Raw genomic sequence first — 24,447 nt, forward strand, 5'->3', positions numbered from 1 at the left:
TGGAAGGACAATGTGAAACCGCAAACCTCTTTCTTTTGGCAGTCAGCTCTCCACCTAATTGACAAGTGTGTGTCCTCTGCATGAGCTGGTAAGATTTTCCATGACGTCAGCAGAGCCCGGCATTATCTGGGGTTCACCTGGCAGGCCTGGCACCAAGTGGAGGAAGCGTGGGAGCAGGTCGTGTTCCAGCAACAACTGGTGTAAAGCTCGGACCCCCCAGGCTCGTTCATGAACGGCTGACGAAGGGGCAGACGGATCAATCGATCCTGGAGATTTTGAAATTGCCAGAAACCCAGTCCAAGTCACCCCACCCTTTCCTATTTGGGGCTTCTCGTCTTAAGAGCAAAGGCATGAGAACATCACGTTGGACTCAGAATGCTATCTGGGAGCGAATGTCAGGCGTAGTGATTTAGGAAGCAAGAAAGCAAACGGGTTGTCACTACCAGGGATTCTGCTCCACCCAGGCCGACAGGCTTCCGGTGCTGGAGACGATCTCCCGCAGTGGTGATGAGCCGGGCTGCTGCATCCCACCCCTTCCCAGAACTCAGAGCCTGGCTTATGGTGGGGGGTCAATAAATATTTGCTGAATGAATTAATAAGCAACCAGAGAAAGCCCCTCAGAGGACCACATAACACAGACTAAACCCTAGAAAGGGCTAAAGCTCCTTGTCACAGTTAGGGATTGAACCCAAAACCTTTGTGGTTAAAGCATATGGCCCGAGGGACTTCCCTGGTGGCGCAGCGGTTAAGAATCCGGCTACCAATTCAGGGCACACGAGTTCGAGCCCTGGTCCGGGAAGATCCCACATGCCGCGGAGCAGCTAAGCCCGCGCGCCACAACTACTGAGCCTGTGCTCTAGAGCCCGTGAGCCCGTGCTCCACAACAAGAGAAGCCACCGCAATGAGAAGTCCTCGCACCGCAATGGAGAGTAGCCCCCGCTCGCCACAACTAGAGAAAGCCTGCGCAGCAACATAGACCCAACGCAGCCAAAAGTAAATAAATAAATTTTAAAAACAAATAAATAAAGCATATGGCCACACTTTGGCCTTTTATTCACTTGTTCCCTCACTCATACATTCATTCATTCATTAAGAAATATTTATTAAGTGCCCACTGCACTCAGCACTGGACAATGCCGATTCTCATTAGGTCATAACTTGCCAAGAGCAGGAGCCTTAACAGTGATCCGTGGGCTCTCCACTGTCAATGGCTAGTCCTTGCCAGGAGTCCTCATGAGCCAATGCCCTGAAGCTCTGGGACAGCCCAGGAGGTTGTTGGGTCCTGCTGACGTCATGGAAAATCTCAGCAGCTCACACACAGGACACGCCCTTGTCAATTAGCTGTGAGCTCACACACCAAAAGAAAGATTTGAGGTTTCACATTGCCCTTCCAGGATACGAGTCTTCGCCAATAACCAGCATGACCCTGGCCCCCTCTCCAGTGGAGCCCTTCTACTCCTGGTGGTAAGAAGCTGGGTGGGTTTGTCAGCTCTCATTTGAGGTCCCCATCAGAACACTCTGAGGTCAACTCGACCCACAGATCCCTTACCACCAAAATTTGGGAAAACTCCAGACTTGATCCACTTCAATTCAATGACACATTATATACCTACTACACACAAGGTACTCCATGAAAAGTTCCTGACGCTACAAGGATGACAAAAGACCTGGTCCCTTTTCTTCGGGGGCCTGGTGATCTGGAGGCGAAGGCAACCCTAGCGCCAGTACCTGTGATACAAGGCTGTGAGTTGGTGCCGTAAAAGGAGTCTAGGTAGAGTCGTTCACTGAGCACATCCTCTGGCCTGGCCCCCGCACTAATCATTCTGCAGGCAGCAGGCAGGTCTTCGCTTACCTGTACCAGCGCCACAAGGCAGCACTCGCTGCCTCTACGTTACAGGTGAGGACGTTGAGGCTCGAGAGGCCAAGCCGCAGGCCCAAGGTCTAAAGCTGGTGAGGCCCGTTGACCTTAACTGAGCTTGGCTGCCTGGGAAATTTCATGGCTCCACTGACTCAAGTTTGGGACACAGTTTGGGGCAGGTGAGCCATTGTCTGCTGGGCAAGGAAAGGGTGTGTGCTGGTGAGATTTAAGCCTCAGGAGTGAGGTCCAGCCTATCCCGAAAGCTGGGCAGCCCCAGGAGTGGCCGGCCATCTCGGGGACAGCTGAGGAATCAGGGAGGGAGGACAAAGGAGGAGGGGAGCAGTTCTTAGGGACAGGGTTCCCGCTGTGCTGTGGCCAAAGTGGAGAATGGGGGGGAGCAGGGAGGAAAGCAGTGGGAGGTCAGCGAGTTGGCATAGTCGTCAAACAAGGGTGGTGAGCTCGCAGAGATGGTCACGGCGCCACCACGACGGAAAGAGAAGGGAAGCAGGGTCAGCAGATGATGGTGATGGCGGAATGACTTCTTCAGCGGAAGAAGGGCTAGGACCTGGGGCGGTTGTTAGCCTGGAAGCATCCATGGGAGGGCGCCGTCCGGGTATCTCTTCCCAGCGGGAGGTGGGTATGCGGTGGGACAGAAGTGCAGGCAGTCCTGGAGAGAGGCAGGGAGATCCAGGTTTCTGTGAATTCAAGGGAGAGGTTCGATGTCACCTTCCAGGAAAAGCTCAAGGATGTGGCAGGAAGCCCTCAGCTCAGAAGGAAAGGGGCTCAGAAGGGGCTGGTAGGAGGCTGGGATGGGGAGGTGGAAGAGGACCAAGGTGAAAGGGGGCAAAGGGAGTCAAAACAAATCAAAACAAGACAACCGCATCTGTCCCCAGCATCACGCCCTGCCTGTGCAGAACCCGCAGTGCAGCCGAGGCCCCGGAGGGAGCTGGTGTGCCGGCCAGGTGTGCAACTGCTGCGTGCCCCCATCGTGCAGTGGCCACGTGCCCCCGCTCTCTGCCAGCACCAGTCTAGTCGCCGCTACGACAGTGAGCAGACAGCCACGGTCACTGCCCTCTTGCAGGAAATAAACATGATGCTTTGGTAGCAGCCATGAAGAAAAATAAGCAGGGTGTGGGGAAAGCAGCGGCGGGTAGGGAGTGGGGTGGGATAGAAATTTGCATTCAAGGAACTGCAGAAAGGTCTTCTTTCTCCTCCAAGGAGTCTGCTTTCTGGAGTCTCCATCCACCTCTCCAGGAGGCGCAGGCTGGCAGACACACCCCCTCCTCTAGCGGGTTTTGAATGTGCTGAGGCTGGTGGGCTGCCGCTAAAGGAAGTCTGGTGGGGTTGCCTCCTCTCTCCCCCACCCCCCAGCCAAGCGGTCTGACCCCTGGAGTTTTATCTGAGCCTGGTCCCAGCGGGTGGCAGCGAGGCCCAGCAGGGCAAGCTGAATCCCACTGAGAACTCATTCTCTGATCCTGCCTCCCTTAGCCCTGGGAAAAAGCACCTCCCCAAGCAAAGCTCATTCTCAGCTCCAAGTTTAAAGAGGTACAGAGACAGGACCATTCTCTCTCAAGCATCCTGACCTACAAGGAGTCTGGGTATGGCTGGAGGAGAGCCAAGCAGGGCCTGAATATAAGGGCCTCTCCAGTAAGATGCTGCCCGCACCATGCTCCCATCTGGGCTTGTATCTGCATCTAGGTAACCTGCTCAAGCCCCGCCCTCTCCTATGTCCCTCCTCCCCCGCCTGCCTCCCTGTTGCCGGGACTGAACCATCCCCGGGTCCCTCCTTCTGGGACCCATGCCTCACTCTGTTCTCTGGGCCTCCTGAAGTCTCTTCTTGCACATCTGATGCTGTGGCCCGGCTTAGTGGAGATGATAATTACTGTGTTAGCCCAGTGGCCTGAAGAAAGATTGGGGTGGGGGGTGAACAGAGAAGAGGGGGAGAGGAAGGTTCTTTATTAAATGCAGATGTTTTTAAATCACTGTAATTAACTGGAATGGATACCACGAATCACAGGCATAAAAGCTAAATGGGCTTTTGTTTTAACTGTTTGTCATATATTTAAAAGGTCATTGGAGAATATAACACACAGAGATGTTCTTCCTGTTTGCTTTTGCCTGGCAAAGGCTTCCTCTGGGCACGTGTGTGGTCACACACACACACACACACACTCGATGGGCCCGGCCCGAGCGGGTCTTGACTGGAGGGGGAATGAGGCCCCATTAATGCAGCCGTGGAAGCTTCCTCAGAGGCCACAGCACTTCCTGCACCGGATGCCTCACGGCTGGTGGACATGCACAGCGGCCCTGGCCGAGCTGTTGGCCTCTGATCACCACAGCCCAGAGGCGTATCCATGGAGACTTGCCGCTCCAAATCCTTCCTGTCCCAGGAAAAAGTCGGAAGACAGATATTCCCCCTTTGGGGTCAGACTCCCCCTTTCTCCCTGGGATGCTGGGCCTCTTTTCCACCTGGACAAACGCCTTCCCCGTTTCCGGGCTTGGGAAGGAGGGAGGGTCAGGCTGTGACTAGGCTGGCAGAGGTGCCTCGAGAGCCTTCGAAAGGTCCCCCCCGGCCAAACACCTCTTCCTGCCACGCCCTGGGTCTGCACCCAAAACACTGGAGGAAGCAGGGCCTGCAGCTTGCATGGCTCCTGGGAGCAAGCAAATAGGACAGGCAGACGCGTCTGCAGCAGCAGGGGTGAGGGGTCTCCCAGTATCTCTGGGCCAACATGAACTGCCCTCCCAGAACTGACCCCACGGGGCTGAACCACCGTCAACCGCATCCCTTTTCAGGAGAACCCACCCGTTCTACACCACACAGCCAACAACTCTGAGGCTGGATGAAGCTGGGGCTCTGGGGCCTGACAGCTGGGTGCCCACCTCCAGGCAGGCTGCCAGAGCCCTCACCCCTTGCATGCCCACCCTGCCTACCCACGTCCCACTAGCACAGCTAAGTTTTCCCTTTGCTCTGCCTGTCCTCCATCTCCAGCCCCCTCACCTGAGCAGAGCCCTTAAAGCAGGAAGGGGCCGGGAGGGGAATGGGTGAGGTTCCCCAGTTGTAGGGGAGGCTGATGGTGGAGATGTTCCCAGAATGTGCTGTTGGAACCAGAAACACTTCCCATGGAACACGCGTCAGGGCACTGGGATGGCCAGTGTGGCGTTTAAGGTTGCAAGGTAAAGAGCTACACCCTGAGTTCAGCTGGGACCCCAAGCCCCCGAGAACCAGGCCCAGAGGCACCTCCAGGACCAACGTCCACAGGCAGTCTCATCCTCCAGGGCAGGCTTGTCCTTTTAGTGTGGTCAGCGGAGCCGCCCTCTCCGCTCCCTCCGCCACTTCCAAAACTCCTTCTTGGGCAACACCTTTCTGCCTGGGCTCTCCAGGCCAGTGGCTTTCCAACCTTCTTGGCCAAGACCCACAATAAGAGACAGATGACACCATGTGACCCAATCCAGAAACGCACATGCAGACAAGTGTATAAATAACCAAGACGAATGCATCACAAAGGTCTCGCCCTCATAGGGGGCACACACACTAAGATGTTCTCTTCTATTCAGTTTTCCTATTTTTAATATTATTTTTTCTATTTTATTCTATTTGCATTTTTCACAGCCCACAACCTGGATTTCACCCCTGAGTGGGTCTCCACTTGAAGACCACTGCTCTAGGCCACCTTCACATTCTCAGTGAACCAAGCTTCCGCGAGCTCTCTGGCAACAGGCAGTGTCGCTGCGTGCAGAAATCTCCCAGGTTTTTCTCTTCCTTTCTCATAACCCAGAACAAACAACCAGAAGAGTGTTCTTACCTGAGCTTGGGAGCTTTGATATGTCACATCATCCTTTCTTTTGTCCTTCCCTCCTGGTTGCCTTTTTTTTTTTTTTTTTTTTTTTTTTTTTTTTTTGCATCACTAGGTTACCTCTGTCCATTTCCTTTCTCATGATTTCCTCCCAGTTTTCCAAACTTGGAAAGCTTCTTCAATATTTGGAGAACACTACTTGGGTCTCCATGATCTTGAGAGACGATGGCCAAGAAACCCAGCTTATTTCAATTTAAAGAGTCCATTTGCATGTCTGGCCAGCAAGGAAATCTCCCAAATTATGTAGAGTTTCACAGGAAGGAGAGGAGCTGAATGTTTATTGAGCAGCTGCTATGTGTTCAAAGCTCTCCAAAGCTCTCTGTGGAGTTCTAAAGGCATCATCCCATTCACTGCTCTCAAGAATCTTTGAAACAGGATCTTATTACCACTATTCCAGCAGGAGACTCAGAGAAGGGAAGTCAGTTACCCAAGGCCAGCGGGTGGAGGGATTTGGGGTGGGGTGGGAGTGGCAAGAATCACACCCCATAGGTGCAGATAGGCCAGAGGATAGCAAAGCTCTGTTCCTTTCTGCCGGGGAGGTTGCTTTCCCAGGAGGAGGTGAGCAATGCAGAACAGGCAAACAAGAATCGTTTCACTTCATGAATGTGGACCAGTCTTTTCTATACACCCCTCCCCCTGTGTACATTTCCAAGCTGAACCCTTGGAGAAAGGATGGAGGAGGGAGAGGAAAGAAATGGTGAGAAAAAGAGTGAGGCAGAAACAGACAAAAATAGAGACAATGAAAACGAATCACACCTCTTACGACCACATTTTCTCCATTTGAAAATAAACATGTTTTTCACTTTCTAGTGTTCTCGAAATGGAGGTACATCTTATGATCAATGTCAAGAGAGACTTGTTGGCTAACAGTGCGTTTTATAATCATGGTGAATTGGAATGGGGTGGGGGGGGGTGTGGAAATACGGTTCCAGTGCGTTACTGAGGTCACAAGGTGAGCAACACCCGGGGCCGCCTAAACTTCCTAGAGCAGCTCAAAGATACACAGGGACCTTTCTGGTTTCTTATCGTCCAGGCGCTATGTAATGTGACCACCACACTAATTTGTGGGGAAGAAAATTGGGGTGCCACAATTATATTTTTATTTGCACAATCTTATGTATCTATTTTCAAAATGTATGTTCTCAGCAGTTTGGGAGGCTTTTCTTTTTCTTTTTTGGTTTGGTTTTTGTTTTGTTTTGTTTGCGGCAGCAATTAACCTAATAAACCACATTTTCATTACTCCGGTAGATTAACTACTTCAGAGAATCTCAGATACACATGGCGCTTTGCGTTCAAGCACCTTCAGAAGCCCGGCTGAACAATGGGCTGCTTTTAACGGTGCAATCCTGGTAATTAGAGAGAAGAGGCCCCGCAGGTAACCGCTGAGAAAGGTCCCTTAATTTGACCCTGTTTCACACGGTCCAATTTTCAATGAAATGAGGCACTTCAGTACTGTCCCCTAGGAAATCGCCTCGCAGCCTGTAATCCCTAGACTTTCCTGGGGGTTATTCGGTCTCAAGTCCTCCTTTCTGATCTGTCTTCATCAAACCAGCCGTCCCTTTCCGCTCAGTATTTACCCAGGGATGTTTCCAGACCGGCCCCCATGCCCTATGGCAACATCAGTCAAGGGCAGCAGCGGTTTCTTCCTTCTCCGGTTGGCACCTTGCTTCTTACCAACATTTTTGATGATCTACTTGAACTTGCTTCTCCTTCCGACTGTCGGTGGAAACCCAAAGCAGGATTTAATGGTTTATTCATTATTTACTTATTTATTCATTGAATAGCATTTCTACTGCAAATACATTTTTGCCAGCAACAGAAAGAAAAATATACTCCAGTTCCTCACCCCCAAACTCCTCTCCCCTCCCCGACTCGGCTATGCAGCATATATAGTCTCGTGAATCCAAAACCACCCCTATTTACTGCAAAATTCCTTCCCCAGGCGCTTCAGTGCCAGGTTGGTTTTCTATCCCCAATGTTCCCTCCTTGAAGATTGATCTGGCAGTCCAGGACCAGACAACAGTAAAACGCAACCTTCCTTCAGGCAGAATTCCCTTCTGTCGGAGCATAAATTTTTCCACTCTAGGACCCCGGAGATGTGACGCTCCTGGAGGCCCCCATGCAGAGCTTGGGGCTTCAGAGCTTGCTGGCTTGTGCGCACGCCTGCGTTTCTCATCCAGGCCTCTGAGTCGCTGGGTCTGGGAACCAAGGAGCACATCAGGGATTCAAGCCCTGCCCTGTGGAGTCAAGCCCCCATGCCTGTGATACTCCTTGCTTCACACCGTGCGCTCTAGGGACTCCGAGATGCTAACAGCTCCCCAGCTTTAAGTCAGGTGATTCATGAAAACTTAGCTCAGGTATCTGTTCCTCCAGGGAACCGCCAAGAGCCCAGGCTCATCGGAAGTCATCTATCTGTGTCCCCAGCAGGACAGAAGGCTCTTCAAAGAGAATGTATAGGAAAGCGGTCCTCTGGCTGCACATTTCAGAAAACCAACCCAATGGGATTAAGCACAAGAAAATGTTTTGGCCCCCAAGGCTGAAGGCAGGCCTGGCTTTAGACGTGCTTCATCCTAGAGCTCGGACAATGTTACCAGGACTTGTCACTGCGCATCTCTGCACTTAACTCCCTTGGCTTGATTCCCAGACAGACTCTCCCCTCATAGGCTCTCAGGTTCACATCCAGCAGGGAGGACTCTGGTTTCCCAGTAGTTCAAATAAAAAGAATGGAATCGCCTTGTTGGGCTTGTTGGGCTTTACTTGATCAGAGATCCATCTCGCTACCAGTCCAACGACTGGGAGGATGAGATATGTGATTAGAATCCGTGAGTTCACTGGAACTATATAATAATAATAACTACTCATTGTGAGTCATTAAAAGTAAGGGATAGGTCCTTAAATTAAAACTGGGGTGACTATTATCACTACAGGGAAAGCGGAGCTTAACCACAAAACCAGCAATGCCTACTGCTGCTAGCAGGGACCGCACTGATCCGTACTTGCCCAAAATAGAACATTTTGAGAATATAAGAAATTATCAAAAGAAAACAAGTCATCAATAATCTCATCATCCGGGGCTTCCCTGGTGGCGCAGTGGTTAAGAATCCACCGGCCAATGCAGGGGACACGGGTTCGAGCCCTGGTCCGGGAAGATCCCACATGCCGTGGAGCAACTAAGCCCTTGCACCACAACTACTGAGCCTGCGCTCTAGAGCCCGCAAGCCACGACTACTGAGCCCACAAGCCACAACTACTGAAGCCCTTGCACCTAGAGCCCATGCTCCACAGCAAGAGAAGCCACCGCAATGAGAAGCCCGCGCGCTGGAATGAAGAGTAGCCCCCGCTCGCTGCAACTAGAGAAAGCCTGCGCACAGCAATGAAGACCCAATGCGGCCAAAAATAAAATTAATAAAATTAATTAATTTAAAATAATAATAATCTCATCATCCAAAGACAACAATTTTTAGCATTTCGGAGTGCTTTTCCTTTCAGTTTTTTTCCTGTATGCAGACTTTTTTATGTAGCTGTGATCATATTATCTATATATTTGATGTCTTACTTTTTTCACTTAACACTTCACTTTTCTCACTCAACCTACAGCTTTTGCATAAATGATAACTGAGATGAGGTATATTGATCTATTTAATCATTTTATAATGGGTTGTTTTTAAAATACATGCTATTATAAAAATACAACCTGAAGCATTTTGAAATTTCAAATTGGGCATAAGAGGTCATTCTTTTAAAAGTGGGTGATCGGGCTTCCCTGGTAGCGCAGTGGTTGGGAGTCTGCCTGCTGATGCAGGGGACACGGGTTCGTGCCCTGGTCCGGGAAGATCCCACATGCCGCAGAGCAGCTGGGCCCGTGGGCCATGGCCGCTGGACCTGCACGTCCGGAGCCTGTGCTCCATGGTGGGAGAGGCCACAGCGGTGAGAGGCCTGCGTACTGCAAAAAAAAAAAAAAAAAAGTGGGTGATCATCTGACCTCAGGAAACCATGCTGGGGATCCTAGATTTTGTAAGACTCTCCCTCAGTTTACCTTCTCCAGATTCTCCTTAGAACTGTGTTGAGGAGAGTACGTTTTGCTTGGTATTTCAAATACTCCCAGCCTCATCCAGGGAACCATACTGGGCTCTCTGGTGATAAATTCATCACAGGGACATGGCTGCCCTCCTAAAATTCTCTTCAGGGAACAATTTTCCAAGTTCTAACATGGTGCCTAATTGACAACTTTCTTTAATGGGCTGGGATGATAACTCTTTCTTATTTAAGCCACAAATGATTAATGGAGTTCCAACAGGACAGTATCTTCACTATTCTTACTTTCATTATTTTAATCTCTCTCTGAATGATTGTCTAATGGATCTGTATTGCTATGAAAGTCCATGAATGGTGGGTAGGTGTCTATAAAGCCCTCAGAATCACAAGAGGTCCCTCCACTTGATTAAGGAGGCTACGGAGAGACTCCGTGAAGTCTGTCCACCCCTGGGATGCAGGAGGGTGAGCACAACTGGAAGAAATGGGCCACAGGCCCAACTATAAAGCAACCGGGTGCCCACAGCATCACCAGAATAGCTCCGAGAGTCAAATTACATTTATTCCTTGTGGGAAGGGATGAGAAGCAAAAGTTGAAATGGCAAGTTGGAGACTGTCAGGATACAAAGGGTTGTGAAGAATTAATAATGAAGGTGTCGATGGATCCATTCAATCATTTAGCATTTTATTGAGCCCACTGGTCTGTGCCAGGCACTGTGCCAAGCACTGGGAACTCAAGATTACCTGGAACAGCCCCAGCCCTCCAGGATCTCACAACCTCCACGAGGGAGGAAAAATCTACAATCCAACGATGAACATCTTGAGCAAAGTACTGTTGAAGTGACGTAAGCCAGCGGGGCCCTGCACATACAAGGACCTCACCCCTGGCTTAACGCTCTGCTGGTGGGCATCGACTACCCTTCAAATTCATTCCTTCTGCAAAGATTTATTGAGGGCCTACTCTGTGTCAGACACTCCTCTGGGCACTGAGGACAAAACAGACACAAATCCAGGACAAGCCACAGCAAATAACTATGTAAAACGTACAGGATGTCAGTTGGGGGTAGGTGCCAGGGAGGAGAGCAAGGGTGAGGCCAAGGTGAGGGCAATCCTAGTTGGTGGTCCATGCAAATACTGAGTGCCCACCTACCACCTCGGGCACCAGGGATGGTTAATTTTACATGGCAACTTGGCTTGGTTAGACTAAAATACCCCATGGTTTGGTCAAACGCCAGTCTAGATGCTGTGAAGGTATTTTTCAGATTTTTTAGACGTGATTAACATTTATACCAGTAGACTTTGAGTAAAGCAGATTACCCTCATCCAATCAGTTGAAGGACTTAAGAGAAAAAAGACTTAGGCTCCCATGAGGGAGAAGAAATTCTGCCTCCAGACTGCTCTCGGACTGGAGATGGCAACATCGTCCCTCCCCTGGCTCTCCAGCCTGCTGGCCTGCCGCAGATTTCAAACTTGCCAGTGTCCCCCCGCTCCAGTCACCTGAGCCAGTTTGTTACCACGCCAAACTTGGGTCTGCCTACCCGTGCACAGTAAAGCCAACCTACCGACACCGGGTTGTAGTGAAGGAAAAGGCAGCGTTTAGTGTAGGTGCCGGGCAAGGAGTCCAGGGCAGCTAGGGCTTAAAAGACCCAAACTCCCCCAAAGGCCTCCAGGGAAAGGTTTTGGGGTTTTCTTAAATAAATTTATTTATTTATTTATTTTTGGCTGCATTGGGTCTTTGTTGCTGCACGCAGGCTTTCTCTACTTGAGGCGAGCGGGGGCTACTCTTCGTTGTGGTGCGCGGGCTTCTCATTGCGGTGGCTTCTCTCGTTGCGGAGCACAGGATCTAGGCACGCAGGCTCAGTAGTTGTGGCGCACGGGCTTAGCTGCTCCGCGGCATGTGGGATCTTCCTGGACCAGGGCTCAAACCCGTGTCCCCTGCGTTGGCAGGCAGAGCCTTAACCACTGCACCACCAGGGAAGCCCCCAAGTAAAGGTTTTTAAAGACAGGGTGAGGGTGAGGGAGAGGGGTTGTGGGGTGCGTGATAGTTCGTGGACATTCTTCCGATTGGTTGGTGGAGAGGTAATCGGGAGTCAACATCATCAACTTTCTGGTTCCGACGGGTCTGGGGTCTCCATGCTTGTGTGCAGCACACAGTTAACTTCTTCCACCTGGGAGAGGTTTCAGTAACTGCAAAACAGCTCAAAGGACATGGCTACCAGTACTACCTATAGCCCTTGAGGAGGAACTAAAGGGCCTTGACTTTGTTTAATGGCTAAACTATTATTATTTTGTCTTACTTGACTGTTTTCCTTTCTCTCTGCATTTTCTCACTTCTCTGATTAAATTTATTCTTTGACTAAAGTTTACTCCAGACAAAAGGCAGGTAGAGGACCTGGGGGGGGGGTAGTTCTGTTTTCGAAGGCCCCATGGGGTCCTGCTCGGTTACAAATTCCTTAAAATAAAGCGCGTGCGCCCTCTCTCTCCCTCCCTCCCTCCCTCCCTCCCTCCCTCCCTCCCTCTCTCTCTCTCTCTCCCTCTCTCTCTCTCTCTCTCTCTCTCTCTCTCTCTCTCCCCCTCTCTCCCTTTCTCCCCCCGGTTCTCTTTCTCTGCAGAACCCTAACTAATACGGCAGCACACGAGGCACAGCTGCGGGCTCTACCATCCTCCCTGCTCCCAACCTCGCCAGCTGCCAGAGTCAGGATGCAAAGGGGGGGCGGGGCGGGCGGGGCGAGGTGGAGGCTGCTGAGCCCGGGGTTGCATCTGAAGACTCCCGCCTCAAAGTTTCTACTACAAACAGCTGTAGGAGCTGCCACTACCTGTGCCAATGGCCTGGCCACAAGTGCCTTCTATTTCCTCTTTCAAGGACTCCGTGGGATGAAAAACACACCTACCACATCTCACAAGTCCTCTGGGCCGATTGTGGGGAAGAGGCTCACTCTCTCTCTGACGGCTACCGTATTTGGCTTGAGTTGGACCCAGGGTGGAGGAACTCTGTGGCAGGCACTGTGGCAGGTAAGGCCCTTCCATCATGTCCAGTATAACCTTGCCAGCTGCCCATCACTGCATGTTTGGCTTCCCCTACCCAGCAGGCCCCAAAGAGCTTGCTGCTGCAGCCATCTGGACGATGTAGAACAAGGTTTTTTAGTGAAAAGTACAGGATCCTCCAAAGAAATTTTTGCTGGAATGTCAGGCTCTGCTCCCTTTTTTTTTTTTTTTTTTCCTTTTTGCACATTGAAACGCGTGTCATTGCCCCAGAACGCTGCTGTCTTCTGGGAACAAACACAGAGGCCCATTGTTTACACTGCCAATTAGGAGCCATGAGTGACCCCAACACACAAAGGCCCGGCTGTGCCCGGGCAGCTGAGGGAAGTGTGTTGAATCTTTTGACACGGGTCTCGGGATGGAGGAGCCTGGGCTAGTCATTGATGGGGTTCTGGGGAGTCGTTTCCTCCTGTTCGGCCAAGCTGGCAGTGCAGCGGGATCGCCGGGGTGCAGGGCTTCATACAGGTCCCTGGGGCATCACTCCACTGCCAACCACAGCATCCAGTGGGCTTTCCAAGGCCTGTCTTCCCCTGGGGCAGCCGCTGTTCCTGAGGTCAAGCAGCAGCTCCTCCACGCAGAGCTGGGGAAGGAAGTTGGATTGTGAAGAGGCAGCAGGTAAACTGAGGCTGCCGAAGGCAGACTCACGGAAATAAGATTTTCCCCGATAAATGCAGCCGCTACTAAAATCTGTTCTTCAGGGGTAAATTTCCATCTTTAAACAGGTGGAAGAAAGCAATGGAGGTGCTTTTTCTAAAACATTTGTAGCAAAACAGTGCTGACCCCTACAAATGCATCTCTACATCATCATTGGTGGCAGTACCACTAAATGGTATTAAGAGCCCTCGGGTCCAATTAGAGATGAGGACTTAGATCTAAGACCCTTTTGTATCTAGCAGGAGATTCGTTATGTAAATTATAGCAAATTCATTTGATAAAACAGTATGAATGCCATTAAGATGGTTTTTATAGATTTTACTGTAATAACATGAAAAAATTATAATGTGAAAAAGTTTTTTACTCCTAGACTAAACATGTTTCTCTTTTCCCCAGAGAGTAATTCCAAAACAATTCGTAGAGCATGAACATGTCTCTGGTTTTTTAAATTATGCTAAGATATGAGTCTGGAAGGAAACACTTTCAAATGTTCGCATAGGCTTCTTTGAGGATTGAGACAATGTGGTATTTTTCTTCTTTCCATATTTTCTACATTTTTTCATAAAGAGCCTTATTATTTTATAGTTGGGAAGAATAAAAATAAACAAACAGCCAGTCGCTATGATGAGAAAATAGGGTGGGAACTTCATTATCTAGCTTCTCCGTTGTTCCAGGATCACATTAAACCCGTGGTCTGAAAACTGGCAGCTGGGAACCCTGCCCAGGCTACATAAGATGAATACCCAGGACCTCTTGGCTGACTCCAGATCATATCAGACGCCGAATTTAGAGGTTTGGCAACCTCTGAATTTCACCAGTTTGGGGTTTCCCCCCACTTCTGGCTCTACACCCCCCCCCAGAATCTACACACTTTGGTTTGTGGGGTTCACCATGGGTGGCACCCCTGCAAGAAGCCGGTTTGCAGTACCTGACACAGTCTTTCTGCAAGAAAGTAGACTCTGCAGACGCTGGAGTCCCAATTCTGTTCATCTGCAAGGGTCCCTGACCCTTGAAGCCTAGCTGTAGATGAGACAGATTTCAGTGATAATTCTCAGAGTCATGGTTTCCAACACAAAGGCTGCGTTCCAGAGGTGACTTTGAGAGTCAACACAGGGCACGTCCCCGAGCTTCCTGGTCTAAGAGCAGGACCGGTCCCCAGGAGGCGGGGAGCACGCTCACGGCCCAGGAGATGGGCACACACGGTGACGGGCTCCAGGTAAACCTGCCCTCATTCCCACTGCATCAACTGATTGAAACCTGTGGTTTGGGCAGCTACAACAGCTCGAGACTTTCTCCCTGGCCTCACTCCTCTAATTATTTATCCTGTTTATTTTAACAAGAACTGCAGCTGAGTGTCTGAGGTCAGAATGGTTTCCATTACCTGGACGCCAAGGGGAATCGGATTCTGTACCCCAAACTGGCTTCCCCACCTTTACACACATGGAACTCTGAGCCTAGAATGCCGCTCCCTCCCTTGTTTTCCTGATACTCACCGACTCTGTCCTTAGTGTCATCTCTGGATGACGCATTCCCTGCCACCCACAGGCAAGGGGGAAACCAGTAACGCCTGGTACAGAAAACCATTCATTCATACGACAGATATTTATTGAGCGCTCTTCATCTGTCACACACTGGGGATACAGCCGGGAACCAGTTGACATGGGTTGTAGAAATGGGTGGATACTTAATAAGTGGCCAAGAGGAAGCCAGTGGGAAGCCAGCTCCACTGTCAGAGCAGAGCAGACGTCCAAGCTTACCACCATGCCACTGAGATGAAGTCAGGCAACAGCTTGCTTGAAATGGGGTTGAGACTCCCTTGGGTTGACTTTATAACAGACTGAATGTGGTTGGTGATATGTTTACTCAAATATTATTAAAGATGAATTACCATCTGAACGTTAACCCACCCTCCTGGGACCCTACTATTCCTGCTCCTGGCAGCACCATTCTACCCATCGCCCAGCTCATCATGAGTCACTTTGACTCCCCCCGCCCAACCCCAGTCTCCTGCTTCCCAATTAGTGGCCAAGTTCATGGCTCTCTCCGAATTGCCTCCAACTCTTTCCTCATGGCCACCACCCTACTTACCTCTCCATTATCAACGGTTGTCTTTCCTTCCTTCCACAAACACTCATTAAACACCTGCAGTGAGCCACGCACTGTGTTAGCGCTGGGACAGAGCAGTGAGCAAAAGAGCAAGCACTGGGCTTCCCTGGTGGCGCAGTGGTTGAGAGTCCGCCTGCCGATGCAGGGGACACGGGATCGTGCCCCAGTCCGGGACGATCCCACATGCCGCGGAGCGGCTGGGCCCGGGAGCCATGGCCGCTGAGCCTGCGCGTCCGGAGCCTGTGCTCCGCAACGGAAGAGGCCACAACAGTGCAAGGCCCGCGTACCGCAAAAAAAAAAAAAAGAGCAAGCACTATCTGCTATCGTGGAAAGTGCCGTCTAGCGGGGGAGACGAGCATTAACCAGGGCCCATAGAGCACATGAGTAGATGAATGAATGAATAAATGACCGATTGCTTGGACTGTCATGGTTCCCACTCTGAGCCATCCTACAACGGTCCTGCCTAGATAACCAGCCCCTTGTATAGCTTTGCTCACGTTCCCTGCCTCAAACTTTCAATGGCTCCTGAACACACACATGTCAAGTTCAAATTCCCTAGCCTGGCGGCTCTCCATGGTCTGGTTTCAACCTACCTTTCTAGCTTTGTTTCCTTCTAACCCTCTAAGATAACCTGTGTACTACTCAAACTATTGCTGTTTGTTTTGCCTGTCTAGAAAACTCACCTCCCATTCTGCTGTTGAAATCTTACCCGTCTGAAGGAGGAGAAATGTGTAGGATGCTGGAATTGGTGTAGAAGAACCAAATCCTCATCTTCTAAAGCAGGAAGTCACAATGTTAAAGTAGAGAAATCAAGAAGGAAGTGTATAAGCAAACTATTTAAGAACAATGAAGGTTAACAGCAGAAGAAACAGCTAAAGGACTTGCAAATGTTTGCTTCTGAGGGTAGAAATTGAGAGGGAAGAAGGATGGCCATGCGATTGGGAGTCTGTTTTAAGTCCAGGAGTATGTGACTGCCTTTTTTCCTTTTTTTTTCTTCTTTTGGCCGTGCCCTGTGGCATGTGGGCATTTAGTTCCCCGACCAGGGATCGAACCCGTGCCCTCTGCGTTGGAAGCACAGAGTCTTAACCACTGGACCACCAGGGAAGTCCCTATAATTGCCTTCTAAAACTATATACATGGATTAGAGTTTTTAAATTGTTTTTAATGCTTACAATGTAGCAAGATAAAAATTTTTAAACATTAAGTGAGGTAATGTGTATCAAGTGCATATTGTAATGCCTGGCATGCAATAAGCAAAGAAGAAAGGGTTATCACTATGTATTTTTGTCTTTTCTATGAATCTCACCATGAAGCAGAGGCAGGAATGAGGAGGCCATGACTCTTCACATTATGTCATGTGACAATCCCTGCAACAGCTTCTGAGCTAATTTCTTGTCCTTCAGTGATTCTCTCCCTCTTACTTCATCACCTTACTGATCAATGGCATATTCATCTTCCCAAGAGTACTTTTCTCCTGAAATCCCTATTGAAAGACTTTACAAAGGTTTTCTAATATGGGTTAGGGTAGCGGTAGCTGCTGGAACTAACAAACCCTGAAGTCTCAAGGGCTACATCTAATATGTGGTTTCAATATGTGAGCCTGAGGAGTCTGGGGTTTGAAATTTGTTTCCATAACAAAGATACAGGAGTATATTTTCCTATTAGGTTTATTTGTTTGTTTATTTATTTATTTTTGGCTGCACTGTGTGGCTTCTGGGATCTTAGCTCCCTGACCAGGGATCGGACCCGTGCCCCTTGCAGGAGAAGCTCAGAGCCCTAACCACTGGACGGCCAGCAAAGTCCCCCATTAGGTTTAATACACCACAGACAACAAATTAAAATGTCATACTATCGGGGCTTCCCTGGTGGCGCAGTGGTTGGGAGTCCGCCTGCCGATGCAGGGGACATGGGTTCGTGCCCCGGTCCGGGAGGATCCCACGTGCCGCGGAGCGGCTGGGCCCGTGAGCCGTGGCCGCTGGGCCTGCGCGTCCGGAGCCTGTGCTCCGCAACGGGAGAGGCCACAGCAGTGAGAGGCCCGCGTACCACAAAAAAAAAAAAAAGAAAAAAAAAAATGTCATACTATTAATATAGAATAAAACAATAATTTGTATTCAAATACCTATTGAGTTCCAAAAGATTTAGAAACAGAATTTCAGACCCAGGAGGAATCTTAGGCCACTTCAACTTCTTAAAAAAAAAGAAAAAGGTGGTAATTCCCTCCGTTTTTTGCAAACCATGCTCCCCATTTCACACATGCGTGTGTGCGCACACATACACACGCCTCTGCAGCTATCTCCCCTGTCTCCCTCTGGTCTCAGTAAGACAAGTGACCCCCTCCCCACCCCCATCCCCATCCCCTCACCCCTGCATCTACTCCTTACTCAACCCCTTTCAAACAAACAGACAAACATCTTGCTCTTTGCTGTGTCCCCTTTACTGACCATTTCCTCTCAGCATATTATCCTGCTCACGTCTCCCTCTTTAAAGGAGTAAAACCAAACAAACCAATCAAAAAAACTATTTCTTAGCCTCAAATTCCTCTCTAGTCATATTCCCCCCTTTCCCTTGGCTGCCAAACTACTCTGTGTAACAAAGTACCACGTACCAGGTGGCTTAAACGGAAATTTACTGTCTCACAGCCCTGGAGGCCAGAAGTCCAAGAATAAGGTGTTGGCGGGGCCAGTTCCTTCTGAGGCTGTGGGGAGAATCTGTTCCACGCCTCTCTCCTGGCATCTTTGGCTTTCCTTGGCTTGTAGACACATCACCCCTATCTCTGGCTTCATCTTCACATGGTGTTCTCCCTGTGTGCATGTCTGTGTCCAAATTTCCCCTTTCTACAGGGACACCAGCCATATTGCATTAGGGCTCACCCCAAAGACCTCACCTTAACTTGACTCTATCTGCAAAGACCCTGTTCCTCACATGCTGAGGCACTGGGTGTTAGGACTCCAGCAAATCCTTTTGGGGGATCACACTTCAACTACGTGCTCACCCTTCCAGCTCACTCTGCAGCCTGCTGCCCCCGGCTCCCCCACCGCCCCTGCTGAGGACTAAATGGCCTCACCGTTGCCCAGTTTGGTGGACACCTTCCTGTCCTTACCATGTGGGCCTTGCAGTCACACCATCGACCACCGAGTCCTTCCTCAAACTCCTTCCCCTTCCAGCCTCTCCAGTTCCATGGGGTCACCACCGAGGATTCCGAATCTCGGACGATCCCTTCTCAGACTCCTTTAGGGCTTTCTCCTCCTCCTTGGTGTCCCTCAGTCTCAGTACTCAGCCTTCACATCTTCCCTCCTAACCAACACCCCCAGCTAATCATCTATGCCCTGCCTTCAACATCCACCCCTATGCAGACCACCCCAGAAAGATCTCTCCAGCCCAGACATCTCTCCTCACTTGCAGATCTGACCATGCCACTAGCTGTCCCCCGGTGCCTCCAACTGCAAACGGACCCAAGCAGACCCACCCCTTGTTTCCCAAAGTCCCACCTAAGGCCTCTAGCTCAACCTCCTCCTCTTCCTGTAGCCCCTCTCTCACCATCCTCCCAACTCTCACTGAGCAAGAAAACTGGGCATCGCCCTTTACCATTTTCCTTACTCACTATATGTATATACTGACCCCAACCCCCGCCCCCAGAGTCCACTGGAGTTAAAATTATCTTTCAAAGGGATCCTTTCTGTTTGACTTCTAGTGTCACTCTAGTTCCTTCCACAGTTTCTCATTTCCTGGCTGCATGACTTTGTGGGCATCCTACCCTGTGCCATCACCCCCTGCCTTACCTTCCCTGTCTTAGCCTTCTTCTCCCTGTCATCCACGATGTTCCCAGAGAGATCTCTAGGACAGCCAAGTATAAGGTTTAGAATCATTTAAGGGCCCTCCATGGCCTTCAGGATATAAAGTCCAAATGTCCTTCATGTGACATGATATGCTCCTTATAACCTGGCCCCTGCTCACCACTCCCACTTCTCCTTACACATTCGGTGTTCCAACCCTACTGACACTCTGCAGCCCCCTGAAAGTGCTATGCTGCTCTCTTCTATTTCTGTTCCACTGGCTGTTCCCTCTGTCTTCAATACCCTTCCATCAGCTCCTGGTCATTGCAGCATTCTAACCATGGCTCCCCTTGCATCCTTCAAGACTGAGATCAGAGGGCCTTCTGGGAGGTCTTTCTGAGCACTCCAGAATGACCTGGGTCTCCCCTCCTGCCCCCTTCAGCACCATGGATGTATTGTAATCCTAAGCCAACCATGCCTTTCAACTTTAAATCCCCAGCACCTAGTCCATTGCCTGGCACATAACACAGGTTCAATAATTGTTCAGTGAGAATCTCTAACTCGTACAAAGGAGAAGGGTCAGGCCCAGAAAACTGCCTAAGGTCAAACAGCCAGTGAGCAGTGGTGCTGAGATTCAGCCTTGCTCATATCTTAACATTCTGGCCTCTACTCCAGTATTTTCCTCAGTGCAGTGGGAGGACGACTGCACCAGAACCACTTGTGGGGGGGGGGGGTTAAATACGCAGCCTCACAGGCCTCACCTTAGACCCACATGAATCTGTATTTCAAACAAGCCACCGTGGTGATTCTTATGAACAGAGTTCGAGAATCAACACCCCATGCCTCGCTGCCTGCCTGAGAGGCCTTTTAAGTTCATCATATTTTTTTCTTTTTCTGGCCACACCGCGTGGCATCTTAGTTCCCTTACCAGGGACTGAATCCGCTCCCCCTGCATTGGAAGCACAGAGTCTTAACCACTGGACCACCATTCATCACATTTTTTTTAAGGCCAAGTCGGTAGCTATCTGCTTGGTGATTAGCAGCCCTTCTCCATTACATTTTCATTGAAAAGCAATCATTTGTTGAGTCTTGAAGCTTTTTCCTTTTAGAGTCCACTGTTAGGATGCAAATTCTACTTGCAAAGTCAACATAGGTAGGAGGATGTAAGCAGGGGCTTCAGGAGGAAGCAAAGCAGCCCTGTGTGGTTGGAAGTAGCTGGGAGTGGAGGGCAGGCAAGTATCGCACACAAATAGGACCCTAAGGAAATGTGCCCTTTATTATTTTTTATTCTCCAATTTTAGCGTGCATCAGAATCACCTGGAGGGGGACTTTCCTGGCGATCCAGTGGGTAAGACTTTGCCTTCCAGTGCAGGGGGTGCGGGTTCAATCCCTGGTTAGAGAGCTAAGATCCCACATGCTTTGTGGCCAAAAATCCAAAACATAAAACAGAAGCAATATTGTAACAAATTCAAAAAAGGCTAAAAAAAAAAAAAAGAATCACCTGGAGGGCTTATTAAGCTGCAGATATCTACCCCCACCCCCGAGTTTCTGATTCAGCAGATCTGGCAGTGGGGTCCAAGAAGTTGCATTTCTAACAAGCTCCCAGGTGATGCTGATACTGCTGCTGGTCCAAAAAGCACACTTTGGGAACCACTGAGCTAATTCAACCTTTGTGCCCAATGCAGTCATTTATTCTGCAATATCTATGGAGATGAGGATGTGATCAGCCTGTCTTTCTGCTTAAAAGAGATGTGGCATCTTATTACATTTCAAGCTAGAGTTTCTATGGATAACTCTCATGATTCTTCCTTGAATGAAACCAAAATTCACCTCCAAACCTTCAACACACTTATCCCAGGCTTGCCTCCTACATTCTCCCAGATGTGTCCAGCCAGGTCTTCTCCATCTGTCCTTAACTACTTGACATTTTTTTTTTTTTTTTAGAAATTTATAAAACATATTTGTCTGCACCGGGTCTTTGTTGCAGCATGCAAACTCTTATCTGCAGCATGTGGGATCTAGTTCCCTGACCAGGGATTGAACCTAGTCTCCCTGCATTGGGAGTGCAGAGCCTTAGCCACTGGACCACCAGGGAAGTCCCTTGACCTGTGGAGACACTGCAGTCTCCACACTCATGGCCATCACATACCTCAATGTTTCTGGATCAGCCCTAATTTCAAGTATTCTTTCTGTTGCTACAGGCCCACATGCCAAACCATGAGTCTAATTTTTGGTTCAGAAACTATGGTCAATATAAGTGCTGCCTTTTCTCCAGGTGTTTACAGTGTAAGATAATAGGAGAGGACAATTACTTTGCCTGGTTTAAGCTGAGGGAGGGGGACAGTAAAAAGAACAAGATGGAGAAAAGTTGAGAGGTTACAGTCACAAATTCAACATCAAGGACCAATATTAAATCGTGTAATTTTGGTTCGGTTTTCCAAAAAGCGAAGTTCTGCTTATTGCAATGATGGGTCCACCCAGGTATCTGGATTTCTCATTGATTTAGCAGTCTACTTAGTGGACGCTGAATATTTTGATGTTATTATTTTGAGCTCCCTCCTGGAGCATGTGATGATACCTTTATCTTTGAGAAATACAAAGGATGCAGGTTTCTCCGAAGTCAAGAACCAAATTAATGTTAAGTAAAACGCTGAGTGGAAAAGGCAGAAGCCTCTATGTCAGCTCCGGCTGACTTCAAAGCTTTCTAAGTGATGAGGGTTTTCGGGAGGCGAAATACCCAGCACAGACAGACATTTGAAGATGATTTTAGAGCGTGGTTTGTGACTCTGACTACCGGAGAGCTTAAAATATGGCAGTAAGAAGAAAGGAGGGCGCCGAGCTCATGGGACCCCGAAGGGAATCGAGAAAGGGGAATTTGTTGTGTCTCTTTCATCCACAGACGTTTCAAAGCAAGACACTCGCGGTAACAAAATTGCACTGCGAAAGTAACGTGTCATCTGCTCTTCAAGACGGGGACACGTAGATAGGGAATGGTCTCCAACACGAGCAACTTTCAAGTAGCACCGCTGAGCCTCCACCGCACAAAGGGGAAAGCTGGCCTGCTTCCACCACGCTTCACGAAAATGAAGAGAAATCTTGGTTTCAATATCTTCTCGTGACTTGAACCGAAAGTTAAAAAGGGACTTTTAAATTGCACATCGCTCCTGACCTTATCCACGATTAATGACTAGTGTACATGGAAGAGGAGCGGCGGGATGGAGGACCACTACCGGGTGCAGAGCACCGGGAAGGAACCGTGGACGGTGGGAGCCGGAGCGCCCGGGTTCGGCCCAACAGCTGTTTGCGCGGTGGGGGCGGGATGCTCGCGCTCCGGGGACAGGGATGCCTCCCGGGGGCTGTTTCGCAGCGAGGCTTGTTTGGTTCGCAGAGGGCGCGCAGGGGCAGGCTGGGAGGCGGGCGGCGAGCAGGATGCTCCCTGGCCCCGGCCGGCGCGTGTACGTGTGTGTGCACGGTGGGGAGGTGCAGGGCGTGTGCACGGCACGGGCGGGACGCGCGCCCGGGCCGTCTCCGGGTTCCGCCGCATAGAAGGCCAGCGCCAACGGGTGAAAATACAGCGCAAAACCCTGGCTCGGGAGCCGCAGGGGGCCGGCCGGCTGGGGAAACCGAGCGGGCGCACAGAGCCGGGTCCTCGCCCCGCGGTTGAGCCGCGCTAATGCAGACTCGCAGCAACCTAAGAAAAGGAATGACGCCGCGCGAGTTTCCACGCACCCCAAGCAGAGCGCGATCCCTCGGGACTCGCGCGTACCCGCCAGCACCCTGGCGCGCTCCCCGCGCGGTCTGGGGAACTACAGTGCTGGCGGGTATTAAGGGGGGGGTGGGGGCGTGGCTTAGCTGGAAGTAGCCAATGGGCCGGGGAGGGGCGCGCGGGGGCGGAGCTCGGGTTTAGAGTGCCGATTGGCCAGTTGGCTCTCCGGTATGCAGATACGGTGGAGTCACGTGCCAGGGGCCAGGACGACTTCCTGTTGGAGGCCAAGGCGGGGCGGGGAAGGGGGCGCGAGCGCCCCGTCTGGCTGGAGCGGGGGGAGGGGGGTTCTTGTCAGTTAGAGCAACAAGATGGCCGCGGTGGCAGCTCCGCACCTCAGCGCGACGGCCCCGGGAGCCGCAGCCGCCGCCGTCGGCCCTGCCGCCCCGCAGCCCTGAGCGCCGCCCCGGCCGCCCCCACCGCCCCTGACAGGGCCGTCCCTGCGCCTGCCGCGCTCCTGCCGCCGCCGCCGCGGGCCCGCCCGAGCCGGAGGCGGAGGGAGCGGAGCCGGCCGAAAGCAGAGCGCCGAGCGCAGCCGCCGCCGCCTCGGATCCCGGGCCGCGCCGGAGCTGCTGTCCCGCCTGCTGGTGCGAGGAGGAGGGCGCGTCGCGGCGTCGCCGGGGCCGGACCTGGACCCGCTGGGACGCGTCGCCGCCCACCCGCCCGCGCCGCCGCTCGCGCCGGGACCTGAGCCCGCGGCGCCGGCGCTGAGCGGGCCCCCGCCGCCCGAGCGCCCCGCAGGCCCCGGGGCGGCTGCTCGAGTCGTTTTTGCCGCCGCCGCCGCCAGGCCCGCGCCGCCGGAGCCCCGCCGAGGAGCCGCCGCCGCCGCCGCCGGGGACGGATCCCAGGTGAGCGCGGGCTGGGCCTCCGAGCCGCCGCAGTCGGCGGAGCCGTTGGCGTCGCCTTTGTTCGGCCGGACCCGGAGCGCGAGGGGTCGCGGGTCCCGGCGGGAAGGGTGAGCGGCGCAGGGCGGCGGGAGGAGCTGCCGGCTGCGCGGGGCCGGGTGCGGGCGCGCGCGGGGAGAGAGGCTCGCGGTGCCCTGCGCGATCGGCACGGTCGGCGCGGCCACACGGCGGTTGCGTGTGTGGTGTCTGGAAACGATGCGGTTGGTGGAATTGGCTCCCCTGAGCAGTCACCCGCGGGTTTTGCATTTCTGATGGCATGCATGAACCCAAGCGTTTTCGGTGTGGGGCCTCCCGCGCCGTTGTTTGGGGGAGAGCAGGCGCGGGCGTGCCTAGGCGAGCGTGGAGGAGCCCCTCGGCCTCCCACGGGTCTGGAATCAGGTGGGCTGCTCGCCGCGCTGCAGGCTGCAGGGCGATGCGCACGGGGGACGGGAGCCGACCCGCAGTTGCCCCGCTCTCGGAG

The 24,447-nt window shown here is 51.5% G+C and overlaps 1 protein-coding gene across 1 annotated transcript in view; it reads left to right on the forward strand.

The window, feature by feature from the left end:
• The first annotated feature begins 23,320 nt into the window (after positions 1-23,320).
• The window catches only part of TNRC6C (trinucleotide repeat containing adaptor 6C), a 127,417-nt gene continuing 126,290 nt past the window's right edge, over positions 23,321-24,447 (forward strand). The window contains exon 1 of the mRNA XM_059996999.1: positions 23,321-23,930. The gene's annotated coding sequence lies outside the window, so the exon portion shown is untranslated. The remainder of the gene's footprint in view (positions 23,931-24,447) is intronic.

Source organism: Delphinus delphis, chromosome 19 (genome assembly GCF_949987515.2).
Source record: "Delphinus delphis chromosome 19, mDelDel1.2, whole genome shotgun sequence".
NCBI classification, from domain to species: Eukaryota; Metazoa; Chordata; class Mammalia; order Artiodactyla; family Delphinidae; genus Delphinus; species Delphinus delphis.